This window comes from Nomascus leucogenys, chromosome 5, assembly GCF_006542625.1.
Source record: "Nomascus leucogenys isolate Asia chromosome 5, Asia_NLE_v1, whole genome shotgun sequence".
Lineage (NCBI taxonomy): Eukaryota > Metazoa > Chordata > Mammalia > Primates > Hylobatidae > Nomascus > Nomascus leucogenys.
In genome coordinates, this window is record NC_044385.1 from 37,106,726 (window position 1) to 37,120,877 (window position 14,152).

Sequence of the window (14,152 nt, forward strand, 5' to 3'; positions counted from 1 at the left end):
GACAGGAGGTAGAGTGTAAGAGGGCATTAAATGTTTTTAGTAAGGGGAGTGCTTACAAATTAGTATAGGCGTCAGAGACATCTTAAGGCAGTAACAGAGTATCTTTGTGTTATGAAGGTGTCCTCATATATAACTGATAAAGACAAAAACTTGCAAGGAAACCAGTCTTCAACAATAGCGAAATGACTAAATGAATTACAGTGGATCTACTTAATAACGGAGCATTTACTCAATGGAATATTATTCAGTTGTTTACAATGATTGTTACTGAGAGTATTTGGCAGCATAGAGAAACACTTTTGGCATGGGTAAAGCAAACTAAGCTTTATAATTGTATGTATAATCTGATACTAGTCATATAAAATGACATATAAAAATGCATAACGTAAAGACTAGAAAAAAATAAATATACCCAAGTGAGGGATGATGGTTATTTTTTGTTTTTTTTTCCGCTAATTTCTAAACTCCATAGAATATGTTTAGATTAGTTTTAACATTAAAATTCATGAATACATAAATAATCAAAAAGGGGCTTACAAAAACATGGCATATTGTTACTTTTCATTAATAAAAACAATAAATCATGTGCGATAACTTTATTAGAGTTAAATGGGGAGATAAAAATAAGTGTTTATATATTTTTTCATTTTATAAAGTACATGTTTTCAGCAGTTCTGGGTGAGGAGTGTCAGATGATATGGCTGAGATCTGTTGAGAATGATGTCATCTGCAATGGTGTGCAAGTCCCTGCTCCTCCCCAGACCCTACCATGCAAACCATCCTTCTGCCAGTGCTTAGATCTAGCACAAATGCTCTCATCATCATAACTCAGCTTAGTTTTAACCTCATCTCAATAATCTGTATTGCTGAAGGGAAAGGTCTAATGCTCAGGATAATCACCTATTTCCTAATCCATGGGGATCAAAGACACAGTTCATGTTCCTGAGGAGTCCCCCTAATGAGCTGGACTTCAGAAGACACCAAAGCAGTGAGGGAAGGGGCTTGAGGAATACATAGTTCACCAAATGGTAAAGGCAGGAAAGGGCATTCCAGGTAGAAGAAATGGTATGGAAAGAGTTGGATCTTTTCTTATAACAGTCATAGGTAATCCAGTGTGGCTGGAAACAAATACAAGGGTGTGAGTGTGGTGTGTGTGTGTGTGTGTGTGTGTGTGTGTGTTGAAAGGTGGGGATGGAAAGAAAGGGTTCTACAGATAAGGCCAGGAACTTTATAAAGAAGTTTAGTAAAGAACTTCAAAGTCTCCAATAAGGAACTTTTCCAGTTCCAGTAGGCAAGGGGAGCCACTGAAAAGTTTTAAGCAGAGGAGTCGCCTTTTCATATTTGTAATTGAGCAGGATACTCAAAGGGCAGTGTGAAGGAGGGTTTGGAAGGAATGAGACCAGAGTTGGAGCACTTTAAGAAGCTCTTGAGAGAAGAGCGTGACCATGAACTAAGGCAAAGGCAGCAGGTATGCCCCCTTTCATTCAACAAATACTGAGCATGCGCTGTGTATCGTGCTCAGCACTAGGGGTGTCTTCTTGTGAAAGAGATTACAGACAAGGTCCTTGCCCTCAGGGTGCTTACATTCTAATGTACTGGAGAGGGAAGAAAATGTTTGAGTTTGTTTCAGAGACAGAATCAACAAGTGCTCTAGATACTCCCTTCAGTGCTGAAAAGACAAACCATACAAAGTCCCACAGAAATCACATTAGATAGGCCGTCTTTCTAAAACTTGTAATATTCATCCTCCTAATTGCAGATAAAAGAAAGGTCCCCAAAATACTTGGAATATTCAGGCTTTAGAGGCATGGGCTTTCTCTCTGGCATGTGAAGTTGGAAGCTCTTGGTTTGAGTGGTTCCATCAAAGGCCATAGTCTGCAGAAGCATAGCGCGAGACGAAGTAGAGGCTGTGGGCAGAAGATGATGAGTGCAGACGCAGGTTACAGGTTTGCTCTGTGTGTCATTTGCTATGTGAGACTTAATGTGAGTTACTCATCACTTGGGGCCTCAAATTCCTCATCTGTCAAAAAGGAAGGTGAAATAGATCATCTCTGAGGTTCCTTAGATTTCTAAAATTTCCTGATTCCTTTTTTTGGTTAAAATTTCTACTTGAGGGGCATGTTTCCAGTGAGGAGGTGCACTCCTATTAATATTTTATATCTAAATGTACCGTATTAACTTATGGTTCTATAACCATTTATACTTTACCAAGTATTTTCACATATATATCACCTCTTACTCTTCACAACCACTTCTAATTTCCTTTTTTACAGGTAAGGGAATTGAGGCTAAATGAATGAGGAGGGTGACACAAGAAACCAAGCCCACACAGCTAACACATGGCAAAGGGAGCCTTAAGTTAGATTTTCAGCTTCAAAGCAGGCCCTCTATCCACTTCAAAAAGCTTATTGCACTCCCCTGAGAGCCTATTCCCTTGTTCTAATCAATCCATCTTTAGGATATAACAACTCAAATAGGGTATTAGATAAGTTAAATGAGTTCAGCACTAAGGACTCACTAAAAGAGAAGAATGGCTACATTTTATTGAACCTAATTTGTGAGCCATCTGGGAACATTACCTTCAACGGGACACCCAGACCTAGTGTCCCCAGCTGAGACACTGATAAATAAAGACACCAGCATTAGAGTAACATTAGAGCCGCAGAGAGGTAAAGAATCTAGGGGAATGCAAGCTCAGGAGAGTGTTTTTATTTTTCCTGAATGCACTTATAGAAAGAGACATGCTTGGCTTAAATGAAGGCTGCTGTTAGATGAAATTCCTATAGAAATGTCCTTTGGAAGAATCATCTTGCAGCAAATTGGACACTCTTACAATGTTTGGTGTCTGAGTAACTTAATCCTGGTGATTGTGTTCAAACTCACTCCCGGCATTAGTGAGTAAATTAGTGTCTTAATTTCCTCATCCTTAAAACATAATAATTATTTCCTCTAAGGTTGCTATAAGGACAAAATGAGCAAACTGAGGCCTGGGAGTGGAGATGGGATGGGCGAGTTGGGGTTAGCTCATTGCAGGGGAGCCAGCCAGCAGAGCTTTCTTCTTCATACAAATCTCCAGCTCACTCCCTTTCCAACTTTGATCTTATATTCTTATATACCTGACTTAGTCTAAATTCCTGGTTTCTTCATGGATAAAACCCAATGTTCCCTGGTGAAACTCTCGCCCAGTTCCCTTTTTTTTTTTTTTTTTTTTTTTTTTTGAGACGGAATCTCACTCTGTCGCCCAGGCTGGAGTGCAGTGGTGTGATCTCGGCTCACTGCAAGCTCCACTGCCGGGGTTTACGCCATTCTCCTGCCTCAGCCTCCCAAGTAGCTGGGACTACAGATGCCCGCCACCATGCCTGGCTAATTTTTTTGTACTTTTAGTAGAGACGGGGTTTCACCGTGTTAGCCAGGATGGTCTCCATCTCCTGACCGTGTGATCTGACCGCCTCGGCCTCCCAAAGTGCTGGTTCCTTTCTTTTTTCTTTTATAATTCAGTACCCCCAGCATAAACTCTGAATAATACTTCTGTCAGGCTTATTTGTCTATGATCTGTCCAGAACAGATACTCTCCAAGTCTGGTTGTTGGCATTCAAATCTTTTCCTTTGCTGTCTCATCTATCCTCTCATCCTGTATCCTTCTCTTCCTCCTTCCTTCCAAGAAGTGCTTAAGAACTTAGAGATCACCTACTCAATTACAGGCTCTGAGACTTAAGGAAATTGTGAGCAGATTGCAAATTTCATCCACATAGGTCTGGGTTAGAGTCCTAGTTCAGCAATTCACCAGTTGTGTGACTATAAGCAAACTGCTTCACATCTCTGATCTTCTGCTTCTTTACTTACAAATGCAGATAACAATAGCTTTCTCACATGTCCAGGGTCTGATTTATTATCATTAGCATATGGAAGTGCTCAGTGATTTTTTTTTTAAAATTCTCAGAGCTAGGTGCTAGAAATAAAGATGCAAAACAAACAAGAAACAGTGAAAAAAACATGTCTCAGTACCATAGGAAAATGTAAAGAGTGAGATAAAAATGCAAACAGACAAATATAATATACCATGTTAAGTGATTTAATAAAGAATCTCCTGTTCCCCAAAGGATACAGACATTCCATATAGGAGGATTGCTGGTATTCTTTATCTATTGGAAGCTGATTCCCTAGCCCTTAGGTGCCTACTCTGATGTTGCTTGTCCCAAGCAGTAGGGAGGCTGTGTTGACCAGGTGCCCTGGAGCACCTCATTACATATTCTGGCACCACTCTGCAATAACAAGATCCACTACCATATGTCTCCCCTGTACTCTACCTCTTTGCTCGGCCTTCTTGATCAGAGCTTATTATATATGCCCTCCCTCCCTCAAGCCCCAATCTTCTCTTATCAACTCTAGGTGTCTGTTGGATCAAATTCATTTTCTCCCCAACACTAAAAATAAAAATCCTCATGTTACAACTCCATCCGTTGCCTGGAGATAACATTCGGCTCTTCACACAGGCAGACCTTCTCCAGCTGTGCCAATTTAATCCTGTTCTGTTGCTTCCTTCATTTTGAATAGGATATCTTTGGCAGGTGAGGTGTTATGAACATCAGCGTGTTAAATCTTTAGCAAAGAATAATTCTCCTGGGCATTTTTTTGTTCCATTTCATTTTGTCTCAGATGCTGTCATAATGTCTGCTGATATCGCTAGACTTTCTCCATGAGGTCCTTGGCAATTCATTAATACCTGTGCCCCTCACACAAATATTACTTGAGCACCTACCATGTGCCAGATGCTGGACTACAGCACTTGTTTGATGCTTGTAAGATAGGCAGGATGTGTGTTGGGGGAGGACAGTGGGGGAAAATCCAGCTATTTCTTCAACTTTGGCTATTGTTCACATATAAATGTGTGCAGGGGAGCAGAGTGAGGCTTGGTCATCAATGTGGATTTCACCTGTCACCTTTTATCCTCCACATCTCTGTCTGGGGGCAATATACCTGCCAATTATGGAGATTTTTTTCTAGCCAGGTTTGTGCACTCACAATTGGCTGCCTATGTTGCACTTTAAGTATAAGATGTTCCTACAGTTACCTCTTTTCTTTGCATGGATACCCTCTGCTTGAGAGGTCAGGGACTCTTGTCTTTGAATGGATAGTTATATGATTCATTGATAACAGTTTCATTTGTATATACTTAATTTCATCACTTGGCTGTGTTCTTTTTTAAAACTCTCTTACTTAGAGCTTTTAGTTCCTTATTTGTAGTCAGATTTATAATAAATTGTTCTGTCATGTCTATTTTTGCATTTGCTTTTATGTTAGTTATTAACTGGTTTAAGCAAGAGAATGTTTAGTTATTCTTTCATATTCAGTGTTTTCCCTTTGTGACATTTTTGATATATAAGGACTTTTTACATATACTCTTATTTAAAAGGAACCACTATATATTCAATTTCTTCAGCTTCTTCAAGAAACAATTTAGGCAAAGATTTACTATGGTAGATCCTGAATAATATACAAATTTAGGTTATTACTACTTCAAGATATTTATTTTTATTAAAAAATGTGTCCTGATTTGCCACTCCATTACGAATTCTTAAGCTCAACACTTGGTCACAACTGGAACTTCCCTAACCTAGGCTTGGGCTAATCCGAGATTGGGTAGTCAGATTCAAGTTTGAAGGACCTCAAACATCTAGGACTGCTCAGGTTTCAGTGGACTCAGAGAACGTCTGAAAATAGTCTGGTCAGCAGTCCCGTTTCACAACTGAGAAAACTGAGGCCCTTAGAAGCTAAATAAACAGATGCAGTCAGCACTCTGTGATGACCAGACACAAACGAGGGTCTTCTGATTCTAAATTCTGTGATTTCCTCTCTTCCCTCTATATCACCTTGTGCCTTGTCAACATTCAGAATCAAGGCATTATCTTTGAAAGGCACAGGGAGGATGAGAAGGAAACAAGCCTGGTGAAATGGAATGGTCAGAAGAGCCTCTCTAGCATAGTACTACTTATGGGGTTAATTTTATGAGGAGCCTGATCCAGAAGTTCAAAAAAGGCGAGAAACTAGAGAGAATGAACTGGAATGGGTGAGGTCTGTGGCGATGAGAGGTGGTGAGAGGCTTTAGGGCTGAGAGGGGCACAAGTCCAGAAGAGAAAGTAGGATATATCAGGACTGAAAAATATTTTTGGATTACAAGGTTAATTTCTTTTTTGCTGTATTACAGAAAAGGGAGTCATAGAGGGAAGCTAGAAAATAAATGGGCTGCCTTATGAAGTAGGGAATTCCCTATTATAAAAAGCTCATGCCTGTCTGAATCAATCAGGGTTCAACCACAGAAGCAGAAACAAGCACTTGTAGATGATGTATATGTGCATGCACATATGTGTGTGTATGCATATATATACACACATACATATATACACACATACCCACATATGTACATACACACATATATAATCTCTTAGTGGTTGGGTCTGTTTCACTAATGAATAAATGAAAACATTATATAATATATATTTTATAGCTATATATGCATTATTTATTTACTAGAGAGATTTGGCCTTATGCAATTGTGGGGGCTGGTTAATCAGTCTGTAAGTCTGTTGTCTCACATCTGATGCTGGAGCTTGAAGCCCACTGGGCAGGCCATTAAGGAGGGAAAATGGATTTAAAGGGGGAAATTGAGAGCAGTTCAGAATCTGGAAGCATGAGCTGAAATCCCATGAGAATGAATGAGAACCTTGATTTTTACTGCTTCGCAGCTTGATGATGTGGGTGACCTGTAGAAGCCAGAGTCTTTTGTCAAAGAGTTAAGCACACACATCTGGACATGGCCATGGAGAAGCTGAAGGAGAATCCAGGGAGGGGGAAAGCAGTTACAGGCCCACATGCTGCTTCATGCTGCCAAGGTTCATCTGGATCCACAGATGAGCAACAGCATGTGAGTTACAGGATGGCTGCCACCTCCCTTCTATCCTCCTATACCCCCCAAGTCTCCCTGTGGCCTACCTAACTGAAAACATACCAAGAAACCAGATTCTCGGTAATGTAATTCAATCTAGTCACACTGGTATATTACAAAGCTGCCATGATATCCAGGAAGGAATATGGTAGCTGGCAGAGGGCTGACTGAGATGCTCTTCGGAGGCCCAGGAGAAGCTTAGAAACCTAGCAGGCCTTCTGACTATTTAGCAGTGAGGTCATTCTCCAGCCAGGGAGGGCTCCTTGTGCACCCAGGGATTTAGCTGCTGTCAGTGTCTCTGCCCCTAGGAATTTTCATTTTATAAGACCAGCTATAGAGTAGGAAAGAGTCTCTTCAGCTTCTTCCTTCCTTGTTGTCAAAAAGATCAACATATCTGCCTTTTGCATTTTAAGGGTTTACAATAGTATATGTTTATTATTATGAGCAGTAATAACTGCTAACATTATAAGTCAAGACTATGTAATGTTCCAGACCCTTTCACATGCATTATTTTGTTTAAGTCTTACAACAACCTCTATGGAAAGTATTATTGCTACCTTCATTTTCCTGATGTGAAGCTGAAGCTTAAAGGGATTGATTTGCTCAATGTCAGACAGCTGTTATGTCTTGGGGCAGAGATTTGAATGTAAGACATTCAGCTTTGAAAAGCAACACCACCACTGCCACCAAAAATAACAGAGAAGAAAGGGGAAATTACCACCTGGTTAAGAGCCCTCTCAAAGTTTTTACAGTTGCGGCCTTGATATCTAGAATCTCCTACTTTCTTTCCAATTGGAAAATGTGTGATTCTATAAGAATGAAGAAGAAAAGTAGGGTAAGTAGATGGAATCTGAGGAAATAAAAACAAAGAGTCATATAGGAGGCACTAAAGGGAAGAACTGAAGAAGGGGGAGAAAAGAAAAAATAGCAAGAAAACATTTTCCTGTCTTATTACCATCTTATTATCCAAATGGGAAAGGCATACTATCTCACCTATGATGGCTGCAGATGAATGTAAAGATGGACAAATTAAAACAATACAATAAATGAATAACCAACAGCTCAATTATGCCAATTGAAGACTTTCAAGTAATTCTAAAAGGTAATGGCAAAACAACAACAACAACAAAAAACCACAAAACAAAAAACCCACAAAAGAACACTAAGGAATGGGGATAGTTGCTTTAGCAACTATTCAGAATGCATTCTGAACCTTCTCAGGACAAGTCCCTGGGCTACTACAAGGGTGGCTAATGAGGACAGGCAGGTAGTCTACCACGTCTAGGACACAGCAATAGCATGAAAGCCTTTGAAAATCACTGAGTACATGCTGCTGCACAAAACTCTAGTTGCTGCTGGGCATGGTGGCTAATGCCTGTAATTCCAGCACTTTGGGAGACTGAGATGAGAGAATCGCTTGAACCCAAGAGTTCAAGATTACCCTGAGCCACATAGCAAGACCCTATCTCTACAAACAAATGAAAAAATTAGCTGGGTATGGTGGTGTGTGCCTGTAGTCCTAGCTACCTGGGAGGCTGAGGTGGGAGAATCGCTCGAGCCCAGGAGGTTGAGGCTGCAGTGAGCCAAGATCATGCCACTGCACTCCAGCATGGGTGACAGAGCGAGACCTCATCTCAAAAAACAAAACAGAAAACAAAACCCCAAAATACTCTGGTTGCTGAAGAAATGTAACAGGCCGAGTGTATTTCTCTCTAACCAACTGTGGCTCAGTGCTGCTGTATGCAGCTGGTCTTCTGTGGAATGTCTGCCTCGAACCCTTCTCACCCAAAACAGACTGCTCATCATTGAGGTCCAGCTCAAGTAGCACCCTTTCTCAGCACTGTTCCAAGCATTGCTTTTCTGGGCTTATTTCTGTCTGCTCTATATGATTATAGTTTACCTCATTAAGCTCCTTGTGGGGAGAGATTGTATCCTTCTCTTTTTGACATTTCCATTAATGACAGTACAAGCACCTAGGGAACACTCCGAAGTGTGGAGTCACTGTACCGCTCCCTATTCTACATGCTTGTTGCCAGGGCTACTGAAGCCTGGAAGTCCTTCCTTGCAAAGGACTCTCAAAGCTCTCTTTTCTTCTTTATCTCCACTGACACTGCCCTAGTTTACTTCATCATCTCTTTCTAGGAATAGGTGAATAACCTTCAAACATTGCCTCCACTACCTTCAGCAATGCATGATTTTATCAGTGATGCACCTTCAAATAAATGATGTGTCTCCATTTCAAAAGCATAGGATGTTTGCCAGTTGGAGAGGTGGTAACTCCTTGGGACTCCCCCGGAGGCAAACATCCAGGGCTCCCACCTTCTCCAAGGGTAGGCTTGGCTTACTTATTTTCTTTTTCCCCAAACCATGTAAATAATGTCTCCATAGAGAAGTCTTCAGCTCAACATTTGCTCTTCCTTCTTTGGCTTGCTGATTCACCATTCCTAACTGAACAAGCCAGGAGGATACTGCCAAGCCCCTTAACCTTGACCCAAGCAGGAACACAGACCACTGAGTTTCTTCAATGTTTAAGAATGAATACTTTTAAAACAGAATATACCAATAAGTGATAAGGATACCACATACCCAGATGTTATTTCCATCCTTCAAAGCTCTTTTGGCACATTGATCTTCTTAACAATCACAGAAGATAGATATTATTGTTCCTGCGTTACAAATCATCCAACAGAGGCTGAAAGGACTATGGTGACTTGGATAGGGCCTTACAGGGGCATAATGGCAGAGTTCAAATTAAAACGTTTAATTTCCAAGTCTAGGTAAGGCACATGTATGAAAAAGCTTTTACTCCATTGCTCTCAATGCTTACTGATTTTAAAGTTTTAAGTCATCACAAATCTATATATTCTCAACCTCTGTCTATAGGCAGAATGCATTAAAGAGATTTATTAGACAGGCAATCTAGAAAAGATGACTGTTTTCAGAAGCTACTGCTCCCTAGTCCTCCTTAGGTAGAAAACCTTAATTTGTCTTCCCAAATTCACTCTACCTCAGAGAATAGCTTTGTAGATGGAAAGGCAATAATAAAAGATCAAACTCAGTCCAGCATCAAATCATCAGCCTCTTCTCTCTATTGCAGCAAATTACAGGCTTCCCCTAGGTCTAGCAGTTACTTACATGGTGAAGCTCATCTGAATAACCTGGCCATCCTATGGTGGTGGTGGGGCAGAGGGAGGAGGCAAGTGTCTCCCCACCCCAACCCCATTTCTCATTGAACTCTACTCATTAGAGGAGGCTGGGGTGCAAATCAGCTTAACATTTCAATAAGCCACCAAGGAAATGCAAAAATTGACAGCTGAGGAATCCCAGCTCCCAGCCTCCTCCACTATAGAAACCATCAGTAAGAAGGTTTATCAGCCCCCTCACCAGGTCACTTAAATGAGTAGTGACATTTGAGTCCCTCAGAGTAATTAATTTCCTCTGTCTCCAAAAGCTTCTCATATATTTAATGAATTTTTACAAGTCTCAGATCCTCCAGCCTCCCCGCTCCTTCTCCAGTCCTGTTGTTCCCCAAGGTCCCATAACAAATAGCTCCCACTCATATTTGCCTTGCAAACTCACGTAAACTGGAAATGATAAATATATTATCTGGGCTTTTAATGGACCATTGTTTAATTTTCTATGCTTGTCTGGCTGGGGAAGAGATGAATATTACCTTGTGGAGAATAAGATTTCTATTCCATTTAAGGGGGGTTGGGGTAATCTATGGCAGAAGAGCAATGCTCTGTTCATCCTAATAGGCAGTGCTGCTAATTAAAAGTGTTGGAAGGGACATCCATCCACCAGTCTGTGATTCATTCAGCATTATCCCCAGTAAACAAGAAACAGATATTGGAATGAATGCTTCTAATTTGTCAAAAGAATAGGCATTTTCAATTGTGGCTTCCTGGCTCCCGTATGAAGTACATAATTCAGGGTTGCCGTCATTTAAAAGTTTAGGACGTCAAAATAACAGTACTTTCCCTTTATGCTCATAAATCTCCAAGTCTGTTTTCCATGTTTCTGCATTTATCTTACATATTGTTTGAGTTTATTTTCCACAGTTGAGAATAGTTTCCTCTGTTGGTAAATATATTGAAATGGGCAGTGGGGTGGAGGGGTGCATTTAAGAAAGACAGCTAACATAGTTCTGTTGAAAATCAAGCCAATCTGAGATGATCTATTAGAAGTGGCTAAAACAGAGGCAGGAAAACCTAAGGATCCTGATCACATTTTCTAGGTACCTAAAGAAAAGACAAAAGAGAATCAATATTCTCTTCCTCTAACCATAAACACAAAGTCGACTAGAGAAAAGCAACCCGAAGCACCAACTCCAAAGCCTCCATGAACCCTCTGATATGGTTTAAGAAGGAACGCAAAATATAAAAGCTACCACTTCGTGAGAACCGAGAGATATTTGTGGGAAATTTTCCCAAAGAGAAAGATTTTCCTTGTACCAGAGATACCCAGCCAGACTCAAATATTTACCTTTGTGTTGTACAAAAGAGTTCTTCAATCATGAAGACTGAGAGTCAGGGCTCACCACCATGTCTTGCTGAGTGCTGAAAACAAACAAAACATGATATTTAAAAAAGTAAACATTAATTATTTAATGGTCTTGTTTTTCTTCTCTCTCAGTCAAGAAACATTTACTAACTTCCTCCCATACACCAGGCACTGGGAATAGACAGATGGATAAAATAAAAATACCACTGATGAAAAAGTCAACAAATACAGACCACTGTGCATGTTAGGCAAGAGGTAGTCACAGAATGCCTCCTCGAAGAGAATCAGGATACGTGTGTCTGTTTGTATCTGAGATACATACATATGCACATACATACATATCTACACATACACAAAAGAGTGTAAGAATTTTTAAAGAACTTCCCCACATCTGTAATTCATCCGACTTTCTAAACGGCTTGGGCTCTTGCCTTGAGATCAGTAAACAGGCAGGCACTGGTGAAAATGTTGAGTCTTAAAAGCGATCAGACCCTTTAATCTGTAATTCAGCTTCCGGATTCTTCCTTCTTCCTCTTCTTTTTTTTAGAGACAAGGTGTCACTCTGTTGCCCACGCTGAAGTGTGGAGTGCAGTGGTGGAATCATGGCTCACTGCAGCCTCAACCTCCTGGGCTTATGTGATCCTCCTGCCTCAGTCTCTTGAGTAGCTGAGGCTACAGGTGTGCTACCATGCCTGGCTAATTTTTGCATTTTTTTATAGAGACAGGATTTCACCACGTTGCCCAGGCTGGCTGGATTCCTTCTTAAGGAAACAATTATGAATGCAGACCGGTATTTACATACAGGGATATTCATCATAGGGTTATTTGTAAGAGGGGAACACCCAATAGAGGAATTTAAAAAAAAAGTTGGTATTTCTGCATAGAAGAATAATATGTAAATATAAAAATAATTTTTTAAATGTTCACTATACAGAAAATATATTTGGTATAACAAAATTGTTGATAAAGTTTAAGCTCATAAATGGGTTGGTCCTCAAAAATAACAGTGGTCATCTTTGTAGTATGATTGTAGGTTATTTTTCTCTTGTTTCTTTATGCTTTCCAAATTTTCTACAGAGAGCATGCATTATTTTTCCAGACAGTAAAGCAGCAAATAGAAGTTTCGGCTCCAATATCACAATTCCTGTACCACTTTTCTCAATTAGTTGGGGACTCCCTATTCCCCAGGAATACCTCCATTCTGAAGATAACACTGCACTGGAATCATCCATTTCCATCTCTGCCTCCCCTGGTTGTGAGTGCCTCTGATGACGTTTTTATGCCTTATTAAACTTTGCTTCCCCTGAACCTAGTCAGAGACTGGCACAATTGTCATTCCATCAATGTTTGCTGCCTAAGGGAGGAATCAGTGTGTGAATGAATGAACAAAAGAATTAATTAATGAAATGGACCTGACAAAAATTATATTAAGAAAATTGTTCATTCAAAATAATCAGTGAAAATAAAAAGTGATGTTCCATTTGGATTCATAAAAGATACAAGAAGATGGAAAGCAGGGAGGCAGCAATTTTTCAGAGCAGTCAGTAAAACCAAAAAAAAAGATCTTATGGTTAAAAATATACGCACACACAAAGTCAATATAATAAAATATCACAGCCTAGTGATTTTCCAACCTATTCCAAGACCAAGAATCTGTTTAAGGCAGGAATATTTATCTAGTAACAATATCCCATTATAACAACTCAGTTATTTTACACATTTGGAGTTACATATATATAAACTAAGTAGAGGCTTGTTATTAGTTTTAATCAGAAATGAATGGTCGACTCCCTGTTCAAGGGAAAAAAAGTTACAGGATAGATTATTGTAGTGCTTTTTAGAAATTCAATTTAGTCTACTCATAAAACTAGTGACATATAGCCAGGATATTAATATACAGTTATATTTTTCTGGAGGTAGACCTGTTTTAAATCCCATTTTTGTCTTTTAAGAGTTAGGTAACCTTGAACAAGTTATTTGACCTCTCTAAGCCTCAGTTTTCTTATATGTAAAGTGGGATAATAAGTCTAACCTGATAGGGTTATTGTAGAAAACAAACAAAAAAGATGACAGAAAGCATGGAATTCAAAACAGGCTTAAAGTTCATGTCTTTTTACGTAAGGACCTGGAGCTCTTAAACACACGTCAATCTTCCTTTGTACTATACGCCATAAAGTATGCTAAGCAATATACAAATATTTTCTCATTTAATCCTCCTCATATTTGTTGTTAGTGAAACCACCTTAGTGTGAAAATTACGGCAGTGAGGGTGATCTGACCTGACCAAGTCTCTTCTTGCCTTTAGTCTTCAAGCTGCCCTTCGTTATTTCTGGGCTTAAACCAAGGTAACTTTGGGATAAATTTAATTTATAGTTAAAATGATAATAGCCTTCCCCAAACCCAACCACCTTTGTAAAGCTAATGAGAAACCAGAAGGCTAGGAGGATAGAGAAACCTGAATTTTGCTAAGGTGTAGACAAATAATTGCCAGCTATTATTCAAAGTTCACAACATATGCAATTTCCCCAGTTACTCCTGCAGATAACATCACTGTTGCAGAACCTAAGATTGGCCTTTTGAAATATCTTTTCAGGTTTTTTGCATGTCTGAGGACCTATGGCTCCACCTGGACCCAACAACCATGCCTGTGACCTCACCTGTGACCAGCACTGCAGAAGGACCATTTCTCACACCCATATGATTGCA

At 39.8% G+C, this 14,152-nt stretch overlaps 1 protein-coding gene across 2 annotated transcripts in view; it reads right to left on the reverse strand.

The window, feature by feature from the left end:
- The window catches only part of DAB1 (DAB adaptor protein 1), a 1,266,417-nt gene that overhangs the window by 657,021 nt on the left and 595,244 nt on the right, over positions 1–14,152 (reverse strand). Inside the window, exon 3 of one of the 2 annotated variants that reach the window (XM_003265137.3) lies at positions 11,429–11,502. The gene's annotated coding sequence lies outside the window, so the exon portion shown is untranslated. Of the gene's footprint in view, positions 1–11,428; positions 11,971–14,152 lie in introns of those variants that run through there. The other variant, XM_030812906.1, reaches the window with a different exon arrangement.